The following is a 14,210-nucleotide window of genomic DNA, read 5'->3' as shown; positions in this document are numbered from 1 at the left end:
GTTACGGCCGAAAGTGACAAAACGCCACTCTAGCCGTTGGCAGATGGACAAAGACAAGTCCTGAGGATAAAAAGAGTGCGCCACAAAGGCCAGAGGACGTCCAACCTCATGGCAAGGGAAGGAGATCGTAGTCTAGCCCTGGCGACAAGAGAGCGGGGAAGGTTCCACCGAGATTCGAACTCGGATCCCTGGATTCAAAGTCCAAAGTGCTAACCATTACACCATGGAACCACCTGCTCACCATCTTTGGCAGGAATCGAAAAGAATTCTACCACTGAACCACCAATACTGCGACTGAGGGGCAGTTATGGCCGAAAGTGACAAAACGTCACTCTAGCCGTTGGCAGAGGGACAAAGACAAGTCCTGAGGATAAAAAGAGTGCGCCACAAAGGCCAGAGGACGTCCAACCTCATGGCAAGCGAGGGAGATTGAAGAGAAGCCCTGGCGACAAGAGAACGCGGAAGGTTCCACCGAGATTTGAACTCGGATCGCTGGATTCAAAGTCCAGAGTGCTAACTATTACACAATGGAACCACTTACACAATAACTTTGGCAGGAATCGGCGTGAATTCTACCACTGAACCACCAATGCTGCGACTGCCGGGGATTTATGGCCGAAAGATACAAAACGCCACTCTAGCCGTTGGCAGAGGGACAAAGACAAGTCCTGAGGATAAGAAGCGTGCGCCACAAAGGCCAGAGGACGTCCAACCTCATGGCAAGCGAAGGAGATCGTAGTCTAGCCCTGGCGGCAAGAGAGGGCAGAAGGTGCCACCGAGATTCGAACTCGGATCGTTTGATTCAAAGTCCAGAGTGCTATCCATTACACCATGGAACCACCTGCTCACCATCTTTGGCAGGAATCGGAGAGAATTCTACCACTGAATCACCAATGCTGCCCCTTCTGGGGAGTTATGGCCGAAAGTGACAAAACACCACTAGCCGTTGGCAGAGGGACAAAGACAAGTCCTGTGGATAAAATGCGTGCGCCACAAATGCCAGAGGACGTCCAACCTCATGGCAAGCGAGGGTGATCGTAGTCTAACCCTGGCGGCAAGAGAGCACGGAAGGTTCCACCGAGATTCGAACTCGGATCGCTGGATTCAAAGTCCAGAGTGCTAACCATTACACCATTGAACCACCTACTCATCATCTCTGGCAGGAATCGGAAAGAATTCTACCACTGAACCACCAATACTGCGACTAAGGGGGAGTTTTGGCAGAAAGTGACAAAATGTCACTCTAGCCGTTGGCAAAGGGACAAACACAAGTCCTGAGGATAAAATTAGTGCACCACAAAGGCCAAAGGACGTCCAACCTCATGGCAAGCGAAGGAGATCATAGTCTAGCCCTGGCGACAAGATAGCAGGGAAGGTTCCACCGAGATTCGAACTCGGATCACTGGATTCAAAGTCCAGAGTGCTAACCATTACACCATGGAACCACCTGCTTACCATCTTTGGCAGGAATCGGATAGAATTCTACCACTGAATCACCAATGCTGCCACTGCGGGGGAGTTATGGCTGAAAGTGACAAAACGCCACTCTAGCCGTTAGCAGAGGGACAAAGACAAGTCCTGAGGATAAGAAGCGTGCGCCACAAAGGCCAGAGGACGTCCAACTCATGGCAAGCGAAGGAGATCGTAGTCAAGCCCTGGCGGCAAGAGAGGGCAGAAGGTGCCACCGAGATTCGAACTCGGATCCCTGGATTCAAAGTCCAGAGTGCTAACCATTACACCATGGAACCACCTGCTCACCATCTTTGGCAGGAATCGAAAAGAATTCTACCACTGAACCACCAATACTGCGACTGAGGGGCAGTTATGGCAGAAAGTGACAAAACGTCACTCTAGCCGTTGGCAGAGGGACAAAGACAAGTCCTGAGGATAAAAAGAGTGCGCCACAAAGGCCAGAGGACGTCCAACCTCATGGCAAGCGAGGGAGATCGAAGAGTAGCCCTGGCGACAAGAGAACGGGGAAGGTTCCACCGAGATTTGAACTCGGATCGCTGGATTCAAAGTCCAGAGTGCTAACCATTACACCATGGAACCAACTGCTCTCTAACTTTGGCAGGAATCGGTGTGAATTCTAACACTGAACCACCAATGCTGCGACTGCCGGGGAGTTATGGCCGAAAGATGAAAAACGCCACTCTAGCCGTTGGCAGCGGAACAAAGACAAATGCTGAGGATAAAAAGTGTGCGCCACAAAGGCCAGAGGACGTCCAACCTCATGGCAAGCGAGGGAGATCGTAGTGGAGCCCTGGAGACAAGAGAGCGGGGAAGGTTCCATCGAGATTCGAACTCGGATCACTGGATTCAAAGTCCAGAGTGCTAACCATTACACCATGGAACCACCAGCTCACCATATTTGGCAGGAGTCGGTGAGATTTCTACCACTGAACCACCAATGCTGAGACTGCTGGGGAGCTATGGCCGAAAGTGACAAAACGCCACTCTAGCCGTTGGCAGACGGACAAAGACAAGTCCTGAGGATAAAAAGAGTGCGCCACAAAGGCCAGAAGACATCCAACCAAATGGAACGCGAGGGAGATCGTAGAGTAGCCATGGCGACAAGAGAACGGGGAAGGTCCCACCGAGATTTGAACTCGGATCGCTGGATTCAAAGTCCAGAGTGCTAACCATTACACCATGGAACCACCTGCTCAACATCTTTGGCAAGAAATCGGAGAGAATTCTACCACTGAATCACCAATACTGGGACTGCTTGGGAGTTATGGCCGAAAGTGACAAAACGCCACTCTAGCCGTTGGCAGAGAAACGAAGACAAGTCCTGAGGATAAAATGCGTGCGCCACAAAGGCCAGAGGACGTCCAACCTCATGGCAAGCGAGGGAGATCGAAGAGTAGCCCTGGCGACAAGAGAACGGGGAAGGTTCCAACGAGATTTGAACTCGGATCGCTGGATTCAAAGTCCAGAGTGCTAACCATTACACCATGGAACCACCTGCGCAATAACTTTGGCAGGAATCGGTGAGAATTCTACCACTGAACCACCAATGCTGCGACTGCCGGGGATTTATGGCCGAAAGATACAAAACGCCACTCTAGCCGTTGGCAGAGGGACAAAGACAAGTGCTGAGGATAAAAAGAGTGCGCCACAAAGGCCAGAGGACGTCCAACCTCATGGCAAGCGAGGGAGATTGAAGAGAAGCCCTGGCGACAAGAGAACGGGGAAGGTTCCACCGAGATTTGAACTCGGATCGCTGGATTCAAAGTCCAGAGTGCTAACTATTACACAATGGAACCACTTGCACAATAACTTTGGCAGGAATCGGCGTGAATTCTACCACTGAACCACCAATGCTGCGACTGCCGGGGATTTATGGCCGAAAGATACAAAACGCCACTCTAGCCGTTGGCAGAGGGACAAAGACAAGTCCTGAGGATAAGAAGCGTGCGCCACAAAGGCCAGAGGACGTCCAACCTCATGGCAAGCGAAGGAGATCGTAGTCTAGCCCTGGCGGCAAGAGAGGGCAGAAGGTGCCACCGAGATTCGAACTCGGATCGTTTGATTCAAAGTCCAGAGTGCTATCCATTACACCATGGAACCACCTGCTCACCATCTTTGGCAGGAATCGGAGAGAATTCTACCACTGAATCACCAATGCTGCCCCTTCTGGGGAGTTATGGCCGAAAGTGACAAAACACCACTAGCCGTTGGCAGAGGGACAAAGACAAGTCCTGTGGATAAAATGCGTGCGCCACAAAGGCCAGAGGACGTCCAACCTCATGGTAAGCGAGGGTGATCGTAGTCTAACCCTGGCGGCAAGAGAGCACGGAAGGTTCCACCGAGATTCGAACTCGGATCGCTGGATTCAAAGTCCAGAGTGCTAACCATTACACCATGGAACCACCAGCTCACAGCATTTGGCAGGAATCGGTGAGATTTCTACTACTGAACCACCAATGCTGAGACTGCTGGGGAGTTATGGCCGAAAGTGACAAAACGCCACTCTAGCCGTTGGCAACGGGACAAAGACAAGTCCTGAGGATAAAAAGAGTGCGCCACAAAGGCCAGAGGACGTCCAACCTCGTGGCAAGCGAGGGAGATCGTAGTGTAGCCCTGGCGACAAGAGAGTGGGGAAGGTTCCATCGAGATTTGAACTCGGATCGCTGGATTCAAAGTCCAGAGTGCTAACCATTACACCATGGAACCACCTGCGCAATAACTTTGGCAGGAATCGGTGAGAATTCTACCACTGAACCACCAATGCTGCGACTGCTGGGGAGTTACGGCCGAAAGTGACAAAATGCCACTCTAGCCTTTGGCAGATGGACAAAGACAAGTCCTGAGGATAAAAAGAGTGCGCCACAAATGCCAGAGGACGTCCAACCTCATGGCAAGCGAAGGAGATCGTAGTCTAGCCCTGGCCACAAGAGAGCAGGGAAGGTTCCACCGAGATTCGAACTCGGATCACTGGATTCAAAGTCCAGAGTGCTAACCATTACACCATGGAACCACCTGCTCACCATCTTTGGCAGGAATCGGAGAGAGTTCTACCACTGAACCACCAATGCTGCGACTGAGGGGGAGTTTTTGCCGAAAGTGACAAAACGCCACTCTAGCCGTTGGCAGAGGGACAAAGACAAGTCCTGAGGTTAAGAAGCGTGCGCCACAAAGGCCAAAGGACGTCCAACTCATGGCAAGCGAAGGAGATCGTAGTCAAGCCCTGGCGGCAAGAGAGGGCAGAAGGTGCCACCGAGATTCGAACTCGGATCCCTGGATTCAAAGTCCAGAGTGCTAACCATTACACCATGGAACCACCTGCTCACCATCTTTGGCAGGAATCGAAAAGAATTCTACCACTGAACCACCAATACTGCGACTGAGGGGCAGTTATGGCCGAAAGTGACAAAACGTCACTCTAGCCGTTGGCAGAGGGACAAAGACAAGTCCTGAGGATAAAAAGAGTGCGCCACAAAGGCCAGAGGACGTCCAACCTCATGGCAAGCGAGGGAGATTGAAGAGAAGCCCTGGCGACAAGAGAACGGGGAAGGTTCCACCGAGATTTGAACTCGGATCGCTGGATTCAAAGTCCAGAGTGCTAACTATTACACAATGGAACCACTTGCACAATAACTTTGGCAGGAATCGGCGTGAATTCTACCACTGAACCACCAATGCTGCGACTGCCGGGGATTTATGGCCGAAAGATACAAAACGCCACTCTAGCCGTTGGCAGAGGGACAAAGACAAGTCCTGAGGATAAGAAGCGTGCGCCACAAAGGCCAGAGGACGTCCAACCTCATGGCAAGCGAAGGAGATCGTAGTCTAGCCCTGGCGGCAAGAGAGGGCAGAAGGTGCCACCGAGATTCGAACTCGGATCGTTTGATTCAAAGTCCAGAGTGCTATCCATTACACCATGGAACCACCTGCTCACCATCTTTGGCAGGAATCGGAGAGAATTCTACCACTGAATCACCAATGCTGCCCCTTCTGGGGAGTTATGGCCGAAAGTGACAAAACACCACTAGCCGTTGGCAGAGGGACAAAGACAAGTCCTGTGGATAAAATGCGTGCGCCACAAAGGCCAGAGGACGTCCAACCTCATGGCAAGCGAGGGTGATCGTAGTCTAACCCTGGCGGCAAGAGAGCACGGAAGGTTCCACCGAGATTCGAACTCGGATCGCTGGATTCAAAGTCCAGAGTGCTAACCATTACACCATGGAACCACCTGCTCATCATCTCTGGCAGGAATCGGAAAGAATTCTACCACTGAACCACCAATACTGCGACTAAGGGGGAGTTTTGGCAGAAAGTGACAAAATGTCACTCTAGCCGTTGGCAAAGGGACAAACACAAGTCCTGAGGATAAAATTAGTGCACCACAAAGGCCAAAGGACGTCCAACCTCATGGCAAGCGAAGGAGATCATAGTCTAGCCCTGGCGACAAGATAGCAGGGAAGGTTCCACCGAGATTCGAACTCGGATCACTGGATTCAAAGTCCAGAGTGCTAACCATTACACCATGGAACCACCTGCTTACCATCTTTGGCAGGAATCGGATAGAATTCTACCACTGAATCACCAATGCTGCCACTGCGGGGGAGTTATGGCTGAAAGTGACAAAACGCCACTCTAGCCGTTAGCAGAGGGACAAAGACAAGTCCTGAGGATAAGAAGCGTGCGCCACAAAGGCCAGAGGACGTCCAACTCATGGCAAGCGAAGGAGATCGTAGTCAAGCCCTGGCGGCAAGAGAGGGCAGAAGGTGCCACCGAGATTCGAACTCGGATCCCTGGATTCAAAGTCCAGAGTGCTAACCATTACACCATGGAACCACCTGCTCACCATCTTTGGCAGGAATCGAAAAGAATTCTACCACTGAACCACCAATACTGCGACTGAGGGGCAGTTATGGCAGAAAGTGACAAAACGTCACTCTAGCCGTTGGCAGAGGGACAAAGACAAGTCCTGAGGATAAAAAGAGTGCGCCACAAAGGCCAGAGGACGTCCAACCTCATGGCAAGCGAGGGAGATCGAAGAGTAGCCCTGGCGACAAGAGAACGGGGAAGGTTCCACCGAGATTTGAACTCGGATCGCTGGATTCAAAGTCCAGAGTGCTAACCATTACACCATGGAACCAACTGCTCTCTAACTTTGGCAGGAATCGGTGTGAATTCTAACACTGAACCACCAATGCTGCGACTGCCGGGGAGTTATGGCCGAAAGATACAAAACGCCACTCTAGCCGTTGGCAGCGGAACAAAGACAAATGCTGAGGATAAAAAGTGTGCGCCACAAAGGCCAGAGGACGTCCAACCTCATGGCAAGCGAGGGAGATCGTAGTGGAGCCCTGGAGACAAGAGAGCGGGGAAGGTTCCATCGAGATTCGAACTCGGATCGCTGGATTCAAAGTCCAGAGTGCTAACCATTACACCATGGAACCACCAGCTCACCATATTTGGCAGGAGTCGGTGAGATTTCTACCACTGAACCACCAATGCTGAGACTGCTGGGGAGCTATGGCCGAAAGTGACAAAACGCCACTCTAGCCGTTGGCAGACGGACAAAGACAAGTCCTGAGGATAAAAAGAGTGCGCCACAAAGGCCAGAAGACATCCAACCAAATGGAACGCGAGGGAGATCGTAGAGTAGCCATGGCGACAAGAGAACGGGGAAGGTCCCACCGAGATTTGAACTCGGATCGCTGGATTCAAAGTCCAGAGTGCTAACCATTACACCATGGAACCACCTGCTCAACATCTTTGGCAAGAAATCGGAGAGAATTCTACCACTGAATCACCAATACTGGGACTGCTTGGGAGTTATGGCCGAAAATGACAAAACGCCACTCTAGCCGTTGGCAGAGAAACGAAGACAAGTCCTGAGGATAAAATGCGTGCGCCACAAAGGCCAGAGGACGTCCAACCTCATGGCAAGCGAGGGAGATCGAAGAGTAGCCCTGGCGACAAGAGAACGGGGAAGGTTCCAACGAGATTTGAACTCGGATCGCTGGATTCAAAGTCCAGAGTTCTAACCATTACACCATGGAACCACCTGCGCAATAACTTTGGCAGGAATCGGTGAGAATTCTACCACTGAACCACCAATGCTGCGACTGCCGGGGATTTATGGCCGAAAGATACAAAACGCCACTCTAGCCGTTGGCAGAGGGACAAAGACAAGTGCTGAGGATAAAAAGCGTGCGCCACAAAGGCCAGAGGACGTCCAACCTCATGGCAAGCGAGGGTGATCGTAGTCTAGCCCTGGCGGCAAGAGAGGGCGGAAGGTTCCACCGAGATTCGAACTCGGATCGCTGGATTCAAAGTCCAGAGTGCTAACCATTACACCATGGAACCACCTGCTCACCATCTTTTGCAGGAATCGGAAAGAATTCTACCACTGAACCACCAATTCTGCGACTGCGGGGGAGTTTTTGCAGAAAGTGACAAAACGTCACTCTAGCCGTTGGCAGAGGGACAAACACAAGTCCTGAGGATAAAATGAGTGCACCACAAAGGCCAGAGGACGTCCAACCTCATGGCAAGCGAGGGAGATCGTAGTGTAGCCCTGGCGACAAGAGAGCGGGGAAGGTTCCACCGAGATTTGAACTTGGATCGCTGGATTCAAAGTCCAGAGTGCTAACCATTACACCATAGACCACCAGCTCACCATATTTGGCAGGAATCGGTGAGATTTCTACCACTGAACCACCAATGCTGAGACTGCTGGGGAGTTATGGCCGAAAGTGACAAAACGCCACTCTAGCCGTTGGCAGACGGACAAAGACAAGTCCTGAGGATAAAAAGAGTGCGCCACAAAGGCCAGAACACGTCCAACCTCATGGCAAGCGAGGGAGATCGTAGTCTAGCCCTGGCGGCAAGAGAGCGCGGAAGGTTCCACCGAAATTTGAACTCGGATCGATGGATTCAAAGTGCAGAGTGCTAACCATTACACCATGGAACCACCTGCTCACCATCTTTGGCAGGAATCGGAGAGAATTCTACCACTGAACCACCAATGCTGCGACTGCGGGGGAGTTATGGCCGAAAGTGACAAAACGCCACTCTAGCCGTTGGCAGAGGGACAAAGACAAGTGCTGAGGATAAAAAGCATGCGCCACAAAGGCCAGAGGACGTCCAACCTCATGGCAAGCGAGGGAGATTGTAGTGTAGCCCTGGAGACAAGAGAGCGGGGAAGGTTCCACCGAGATTCGAACTCGGATCGCTGGATTCAAAGTCCAGAGTGCTAACCATTACACCATGGAACCACCAGCTCACAGCATTTGGCAGGAATCGGTGAGATTTCTACTACTGAACCACCAATGCTGAGACTGCTGGGGAGTTATGGCCGAAAGTGACAAAACGCCACTCTAGCCGTTGGCAACGGGACAAAGACAAGTCCTGAGGATAAAAAGAGTGCGCCACAAAGGCCAGAGGACGTCCAACCTCGTGGCAAGCGAGGGAGATCGTAGTGTAGCCCTGGCGACAAGAGAGCGGGGAAGGTTCCATCGAGATTTGAACTCGGATCGCTGGATTCAAAGTCCAGAGTGCTAACCATTACACCATGGAACCACCTGCGCAATAACTTTGGCAGGAATCGGTGAGAATTCTACCACTGAACCACCAATGCTGCGACTGCCGGGGATTTATGGCCGAAAGATACAAAACGCCACTCTAGCCGTTGGCAGAGGGACAAAGACAAGTGCTGAGGATAAAAAGCGTGCGCCACAAAGGCCAGAGGACGTCCAACCTCATGGCAAGCGAGGGTGATCGTAGTCTAGCCCTGGCGGCAAGAGAGGGCAGAAGGTTCCACCGAGATTCGAACTCGGATCGCTGGATTCAAAGTCCAGAGTGCTAACCATTACACCATGGAACCACCTGCTCACCTTCTTTTGCAGGAATCGGAAAGAATTCTACCACTGAACCACCAATACTGCGACTGCGGGGGAGTTTTTGCAGAAAGTGACAAAACGTCACTATAGCCGTTGGCAGAGGGACAAAGACAAGTCCTGAGGATAAAATGAGTGCGCCACAAAGGCCAGAGGACGTCCAACCTCATGGCAAGCGAGGGTGATCGTAGTCTAGCCCTGGCGGCAAGAGAGGGCAGAAGGTTCCACCGAGATTCGAACTCGGATCGCTGGATTCAAAGTCCAGAGTGCTAACCATTACACCATGGAACCACCTGCTCACCTTCTTTTGCAGGAATCGGAAAGAATTCTACCACTGAATCACCAATACTGCGACTGCGGGGGAGTTTTTGCAGAAAGTGACAAAACGTCACTATAGCCTTTGGCAGAGGGACAAAGACAAGTCCTGAGGATAAAATGAGTGCGCCACAAAGGCCAGAGGACGTCCAACCTCATGGCAAGCGAGGGAGATTGTAGTGTAGCCCTGGAGACAAGAGAGCGGGGAAGGTTCCACCGAGATTTGAACTCGGATCGCTGGATTCAAAGTCCAGAGTGCTAACCATTACACCATGGAACCACCTGCTCACCATCTTTGGCAGGAATCGGAAAGAATTCTACCACTGAACCACCAATATTGCGACTAAGGGGGAGTTTTGGCAGAAAGTGACAAAACGTCACTCTAGCCGTTGGCAGAGGGACAAAGACAAGTCCTGAGGATAAAATGAGTGCGCCACAAAGGCCAGAGGACGTCCAAAATCATGGCAAGCGAGGGAGATCGTAGTGTAGCCCTGGCGACAAGAGAGCAGGGAAGGTTCCACCGAGATTTGAACTCGGATCGCTGGATTCAAAGTCCAGAGTGCTAACCATTACACCATGGAACCACCTGCTCTCTAACTTTGGCAGGAATCGGCGTGAATTCTACCACTGAACCACCAATGCTGAGACTGCCGGGGAGTTATGGCCGAAAGATACAAAACGCCACTCTAGCCGTTGGCAGAGGGACAACGACAAGTCCTGAGGATAAAAAGCGTGCGCCACAAAGGCCAGAGGATGTCTAACCTCATGGCAAGCGAGGGAGATCGTAGTCTAGCCCTGGCGGCAAGAGAGCACGGAAGGTTCCACCGAGATTCTAACTCGGATCACTGGATTCAAAGTCCAGAGTGCTAACCATTACTCCATGGAACCATGTTTTGTTGAATGTTTTGTTTGGATGCATTCTGAATGTGCTTTGCTGAATATATTAACTGTTAACTGAATTGTGAGGGGGCTTTTTTTGTTGAGTTTTAAAGGGCAAAACTGCTTAGAAGTAAAAAGAATAGCACCCCCCCCCCCCCCCCCCCAACACACATATGTGATTTACACATCTGAATTGTATAGATGAGCCACATTCTGTGTGTGCAAATACAGCATCTTACCTCACTGCAATGTCATGTTCCCCATCGTCCTCCACAGAGCTCGTGGTGGCCTTCTACGTTTCACATTCTTCTACGATACACGGCTACGAGGACAGCGTCCGCTTCAGTAACGTTCATTTGAATCTGGGGGATGGCTATCAGCGTAACACTGGCCACTTTGTGGCCCCTGTCAGCGGCGTCTACCAGTTCTTTGCGGATTTTCAGAGTTGCAGAGATAATAGTTACAACCGCATGTACATCCGGGTCAACACTTTGTCACTCTCAGGTCTCCAAGGGTTCAACTGTTGAGAGCCACTGTCATTGCTAATCTCAAGGCTGGAGACCATGTGTCCGTCCAGCACGAGAAAGGCTGCTCCTGGTCTGAGCCAGACAGATGCGGCATCAGGTTCTCTGGGTCTCTGTTGGGTCTCTGGAACAATGCAAAATGATGACAATATTGTGATGGCTTTTTTCTTTATAAGATCCTAAGAATAAAAAAGATTCAATAAAATTAATTCATTTCCTCAGCAAGCAACTATGACATTTAAAAAGCATTATTTTAAAGATGCCCCCCAGGGTGTAGGGCTGTAGGTGCCGTGGATCACACCGCCTTCATTTTCTCTACAGTTCAAGAGTTTCACTATCCGAAATTTGCCAGATAAATAAATGTGGGAGTGCTTGGTGTAGGGTCACTAGTCAGGGTCCTGACGAGCTTCTCGTGAGCACGGTAGCTCTGCGCTGGCATTACCGCTCGTGACTGTGAAGTGCATCATGGGATCGCGGCAGGCGATAACTGGGAGGCGTCAGCCAGGAGTGATGACCGCGGGCACCCGTGAAGCTTAATGTGAGATCGTGTCTGACCTGCTGCGCGGGCCAGGCAAGATGCCAGACGACGGATAATTGCGGCACGAATAAGGGGACCAGACTGGATCTGAGCTATGAGAATATTGTAATTTAAGTAGCGATCATAGTTAGCGGAGATAGCATGTTGGGCAAGGTCGCTGAGCCGGGGTCCTGAAGTGCCCCACTGGATCACACCAAATAGGCTGTGCTGACAGCATTTGGTAAGATCTCTGCGAGCACCCCCGTCATAAGTGAGATAGGAGGCGAATAGGAGGCGAATAGGAGTCGAACGGGAGGCGAACGAGGAGGTGGTGGGTTGCGAGCGAGAACAAACGCTACAGTAGCACCGGCAGGTGGGCCTTGACTAAGCAAGCGGTTTTATAGGAAGTGAAGGCGTGGCAAAGTTTTGTCACATTCCTCTCGAACTTCCGTTTGCAACGACATGTATACAATGGTGCATTTGTTATCAAGACACGCAACACATTCAACATACTGTAATGGTAATAATAAATTGACTCTATGTCATAATACATTAACTGCATATATCATACTATGTCTGCTAAATGTAATGTAATATTGACTTTAAATATAGCATTTTGCCAATAATCACAATGTTGGTGCATGCTTCTCATTCACTCAGACACACATACTGTATGCATATCAGTTAATGTTGCACCATGCACTGATACTACAAACGAATCGCGATAACTATAATATTATAATATTATTGTAATAAATTTCACAATACTTAATTATTAGTATTGCCTACTTTTATGTATGGCTGTGTACTTTTGAAGTAACGTGCATGTGCACAAGGCATGCTTCTAGTCCCTAACCTAGTCTTTTCTCCTCACACACACATTAGCAACACAATAGTGCCTAATATCAAGTTAATTTGCTCACTGGGGTCATTCCGTGTGAAATCACCCAATTTCAGCTAAATTGGGAAAGTGAACCTCTCAAAAACATCTGACAAAAATCACAGGTGTTTGTAGACTAAACATGCATAAATCTTAAATACTATGTATCACTAATGGTTCTTTGAATCTTCAAGTAATTTTAAGCATCGTGGTGAACAATCCTTTTTGTTCAACTTGCAGTATTATTGGCTCCTTCACATTCATTAGTGAAACTAAGTGAATAGAAGCACATTTTCCTGTTGAATTAAAAAAAATCCAATCATAGGTATCTTGAGTCATTTCCCCTCTGCCTCTGAAAATGGCAATAAATTCAATATGTGAAAATTATCTTTTATTTTTTTTACAGAATCTAGCAGACTAGGGGTACCCTAGTCTTTAAGATTTAAGAGGGTGCCCGGTGATGTCTCTTGGGCAATTTCATATATTAAGCCTTTAATTATCCAATGTGTTGAATATAAGGCAGATATACTGCAGGTGAATAAGGTAAAAAAAAAAAACCAAGCAGATATCACCATGAAACTTCACCAGTTGATTACTTAGATCAATATGAAAAATACGTTTTCTGAAATGTAATGTTTGAATATGCAAATTAGGTATAATGCAATTAAATATGTGCTGATTTGCATAAACTTAAAAAGATCAAATCTGAACATTGGATAATGTTTCAATTGTTTTCTTTTCATATTGTTGACATAAGAGATGAAAAGTAGCCTATTTTAGAGAGGGAATTATGGATATCTCGTTTAGTTATTCAGTAAATCAGAAAATACTATACCAGCCTTTAAAAACATACATTTTCGCCATGTCAAATGTTATGTAAATCAGGCTAAGAATAATATATTAACAAACCCCTCTGTAAAAACCTTCTAAACATGGTTAGGTATAAGGTATAAAAAGTTTGGTGTCTCAGAGTGAGAGAGGAAACTCATCCATGGGTGCTATATCCGCCTTATATTCAACACATTGGACAAGAAAGGCTTAAAATATAAAATTGCCCAAGGGATATCACCGGGCACCCTCGTAAATCTTAAAGAGGTGCCCCTAGTCTAATAGATTCTGTAAAAAATAATAATAATGAAAAAAAAAAAAAACCTGTACACCATGACAATGATTTTGTTGTGGAGGTGAAGGAATAACAACATCTCCAAAGAGCTATTAATGACAAGGTAATGTTCCGCGATTTTCTCGAGATCTCTTTGGGCCGCTATCTTGGAGTTGCATGGCTGATTATTCGTCAACTCGCTGCAGCTGTGTTGTATAGCTATGCTAGGTGAACGATTCACCTATTACAAGGTCGTTAACCATCAAAGTGGCTTAAGAATAGTTATATTAAGGCTAACATTTTGCATAGTGTATGCTACCTTTTTAATATGCATCCTAATAACAAACATACACAGATGGATAGGCTACTGAAGGCTTACAGGAGGCTAAACCAAATGAGCATAGCAGCAACCTGACAGAACCCAGATAGCAAAATGGCATTGAATCAACGTTGAAAGGATTCGTTGAATCTGCATTGAACTCCGAGGTTGTTTCCACATTGAAAGCGCTCGATGAGATTGCCGTTGAAACAACATCACCATTTCAATCAACTAAAACGTGGATTCAACGTTGATTCAACCAGATGTGATTGCCGTTGAAATTACATTGAAATTTCAATGATAATCAAACGTTGATTC

General features: G+C 48.8%; 29 non-coding genes across 29 annotated transcripts; all 29 read right to left on the bottom strand.

The window, feature by feature from the left end:
- Positions 1-159: 159 nt before the first annotated feature.
- Positions 160-231, bottom strand: trnaq-uug (transfer RNA glutamine (anticodon UUG)). The gene has a single exon. It is a non-coding gene; the product is annotated as a tRNA-Gln (tRNA).
- A 232-nt stretch (positions 232-463) lies between these two features.
- On the bottom strand, positions 464-535 carry trnaq-uug (transfer RNA glutamine (anticodon UUG)). The gene has a single exon. It is a non-coding gene; the product is annotated as a tRNA-Gln (tRNA).
- A 534-nt stretch (positions 536-1,069) lies between these two features.
- On the bottom strand, positions 1,070-1,141 carry trnaq-uug (transfer RNA glutamine (anticodon UUG)). The gene has a single exon. It is a non-coding gene; the product is annotated as a tRNA-Gln (tRNA).
- Positions 1,142-1,373: 232 nt separating this feature from the next.
- On the bottom strand, positions 1,374-1,445 carry trnaq-uug (transfer RNA glutamine (anticodon UUG)). The gene has a single exon. It is a non-coding gene; the product is annotated as a tRNA-Gln (tRNA).
- A 231-nt stretch (positions 1,446-1,676) lies between these two features.
- Positions 1,677-1,751, bottom strand: trnaq-uug (transfer RNA glutamine (anticodon UUG)). Its single transcript has one exon. It is a non-coding gene; the product is annotated as a tRNA-Gln (tRNA).
- A 229-nt stretch (positions 1,752-1,980) lies between these two features.
- trnaq-uug (transfer RNA glutamine (anticodon UUG)) lies at positions 1,981-2,052 on the bottom strand. The gene has a single exon. It is a non-coding gene; the product is annotated as a tRNA-Gln (tRNA).
- Positions 2,053-2,284: 232 nt separating this feature from the next.
- On the bottom strand, positions 2,285-2,356 carry trnaq-uug (transfer RNA glutamine (anticodon UUG)). The gene has a single exon. It is a non-coding gene; the product is annotated as a tRNA-Gln (tRNA).
- A 232-nt stretch (positions 2,357-2,588) lies between these two features.
- Positions 2,589-2,660, bottom strand: trnaq-uug (transfer RNA glutamine (anticodon UUG)). Its single transcript has one exon. It is a non-coding gene; the product is annotated as a tRNA-Gln (tRNA).
- Positions 2,661-2,893: 233 nt separating this feature from the next.
- Positions 2,894-2,965, bottom strand: trnaq-uug (transfer RNA glutamine (anticodon UUG)). The gene has a single exon. It is a non-coding gene; the product is annotated as a tRNA-Gln (tRNA).
- A 232-nt stretch (positions 2,966-3,197) lies between these two features.
- trnaq-uug (transfer RNA glutamine (anticodon UUG)) lies at positions 3,198-3,269 on the bottom strand. The gene has a single exon. It is a non-coding gene; the product is annotated as a tRNA-Gln (tRNA).
- Positions 3,270-3,803: 534 nt separating this feature from the next.
- trnaq-uug (transfer RNA glutamine (anticodon UUG)) lies at positions 3,804-3,875 on the bottom strand. The gene has a single exon. It is a non-coding gene; the product is annotated as a tRNA-Gln (tRNA).
- A 232-nt stretch (positions 3,876-4,107) lies between these two features.
- trnaq-uug (transfer RNA glutamine (anticodon UUG)) lies at positions 4,108-4,179 on the bottom strand. Its single transcript has one exon. It is a non-coding gene; the product is annotated as a tRNA-Gln (tRNA).
- Positions 4,180-4,411: 232 nt separating this feature from the next.
- Positions 4,412-4,483, bottom strand: trnaq-uug (transfer RNA glutamine (anticodon UUG)). Its single transcript has one exon. It is a non-coding gene; the product is annotated as a tRNA-Gln (tRNA).
- Positions 4,484-4,714: 231 nt separating this feature from the next.
- trnaq-uug (transfer RNA glutamine (anticodon UUG)) lies at positions 4,715-4,789 on the bottom strand. Its single transcript has one exon. It is a non-coding gene; the product is annotated as a tRNA-Gln (tRNA).
- Positions 4,790-5,018: 229 nt separating this feature from the next.
- trnaq-uug (transfer RNA glutamine (anticodon UUG)) lies at positions 5,019-5,090 on the bottom strand. Its single transcript has one exon. It is a non-coding gene; the product is annotated as a tRNA-Gln (tRNA).
- A 534-nt stretch (positions 5,091-5,624) lies between these two features.
- Positions 5,625-5,696, bottom strand: trnaq-uug (transfer RNA glutamine (anticodon UUG)). The gene has a single exon. It is a non-coding gene; the product is annotated as a tRNA-Gln (tRNA).
- Positions 5,697-5,928: 232 nt separating this feature from the next.
- Positions 5,929-6,000, bottom strand: trnaq-uug (transfer RNA glutamine (anticodon UUG)). The gene has a single exon. It is a non-coding gene; the product is annotated as a tRNA-Gln (tRNA).
- A 231-nt stretch (positions 6,001-6,231) lies between these two features.
- On the bottom strand, positions 6,232-6,306 carry trnaq-uug (transfer RNA glutamine (anticodon UUG)). The gene has a single exon. It is a non-coding gene; the product is annotated as a tRNA-Gln (tRNA).
- Positions 6,307-6,535: 229 nt separating this feature from the next.
- On the bottom strand, positions 6,536-6,607 carry trnaq-uug (transfer RNA glutamine (anticodon UUG)). The gene has a single exon. It is a non-coding gene; the product is annotated as a tRNA-Gln (tRNA).
- Positions 6,608-6,839: 232 nt separating this feature from the next.
- Positions 6,840-6,911, bottom strand: trnaq-uug (transfer RNA glutamine (anticodon UUG)). The gene has a single exon. It is a non-coding gene; the product is annotated as a tRNA-Gln (tRNA).
- A 232-nt stretch (positions 6,912-7,143) lies between these two features.
- trnaq-uug (transfer RNA glutamine (anticodon UUG)) lies at positions 7,144-7,215 on the bottom strand. The gene has a single exon. It is a non-coding gene; the product is annotated as a tRNA-Gln (tRNA).
- A 537-nt stretch (positions 7,216-7,752) lies between these two features.
- Positions 7,753-7,824, bottom strand: trnaq-uug (transfer RNA glutamine (anticodon UUG)). Its single transcript has one exon. It is a non-coding gene; the product is annotated as a tRNA-Gln (tRNA).
- Positions 7,825-8,663: 839 nt separating this feature from the next.
- trnaq-uug (transfer RNA glutamine (anticodon UUG)) lies at positions 8,664-8,735 on the bottom strand. Its single transcript has one exon. It is a non-coding gene; the product is annotated as a tRNA-Gln (tRNA).
- A 232-nt stretch (positions 8,736-8,967) lies between these two features.
- Positions 8,968-9,039, bottom strand: trnaq-uug (transfer RNA glutamine (anticodon UUG)). Its single transcript has one exon. It is a non-coding gene; the product is annotated as a tRNA-Gln (tRNA).
- Positions 9,040-9,271: 232 nt separating this feature from the next.
- On the bottom strand, positions 9,272-9,343 carry trnaq-uug (transfer RNA glutamine (anticodon UUG)). The gene has a single exon. It is a non-coding gene; the product is annotated as a tRNA-Gln (tRNA).
- A 232-nt stretch (positions 9,344-9,575) lies between these two features.
- Positions 9,576-9,647, bottom strand: trnaq-uug (transfer RNA glutamine (anticodon UUG)). The gene has a single exon. It is a non-coding gene; the product is annotated as a tRNA-Gln (tRNA).
- A 232-nt stretch (positions 9,648-9,879) lies between these two features.
- trnaq-uug (transfer RNA glutamine (anticodon UUG)) lies at positions 9,880-9,951 on the bottom strand. Its single transcript has one exon. It is a non-coding gene; the product is annotated as a tRNA-Gln (tRNA).
- A 232-nt stretch (positions 9,952-10,183) lies between these two features.
- Positions 10,184-10,255, bottom strand: trnaq-uug (transfer RNA glutamine (anticodon UUG)). Its single transcript has one exon. It is a non-coding gene; the product is annotated as a tRNA-Gln (tRNA).
- Positions 10,256-10,487: 232 nt separating this feature from the next.
- On the bottom strand, positions 10,488-10,559 carry trnaq-uug (transfer RNA glutamine (anticodon UUG)). The gene has a single exon. It is a non-coding gene; the product is annotated as a tRNA-Gln (tRNA).
- Positions 10,560-14,210: the final 3,651 nt, after the last annotated feature.

Source organism: Sardina pilchardus, chromosome 18 (genome assembly GCF_963854185.1).
Source record: "Sardina pilchardus chromosome 18, fSarPil1.1, whole genome shotgun sequence".
Classification (NCBI taxonomy): Eukaryota; Metazoa; Chordata; class Actinopteri; order Clupeiformes; family Clupeidae; genus Sardina; species Sardina pilchardus.
This window is presented reverse-complemented; position numbering and strand designations above follow the sequence as displayed.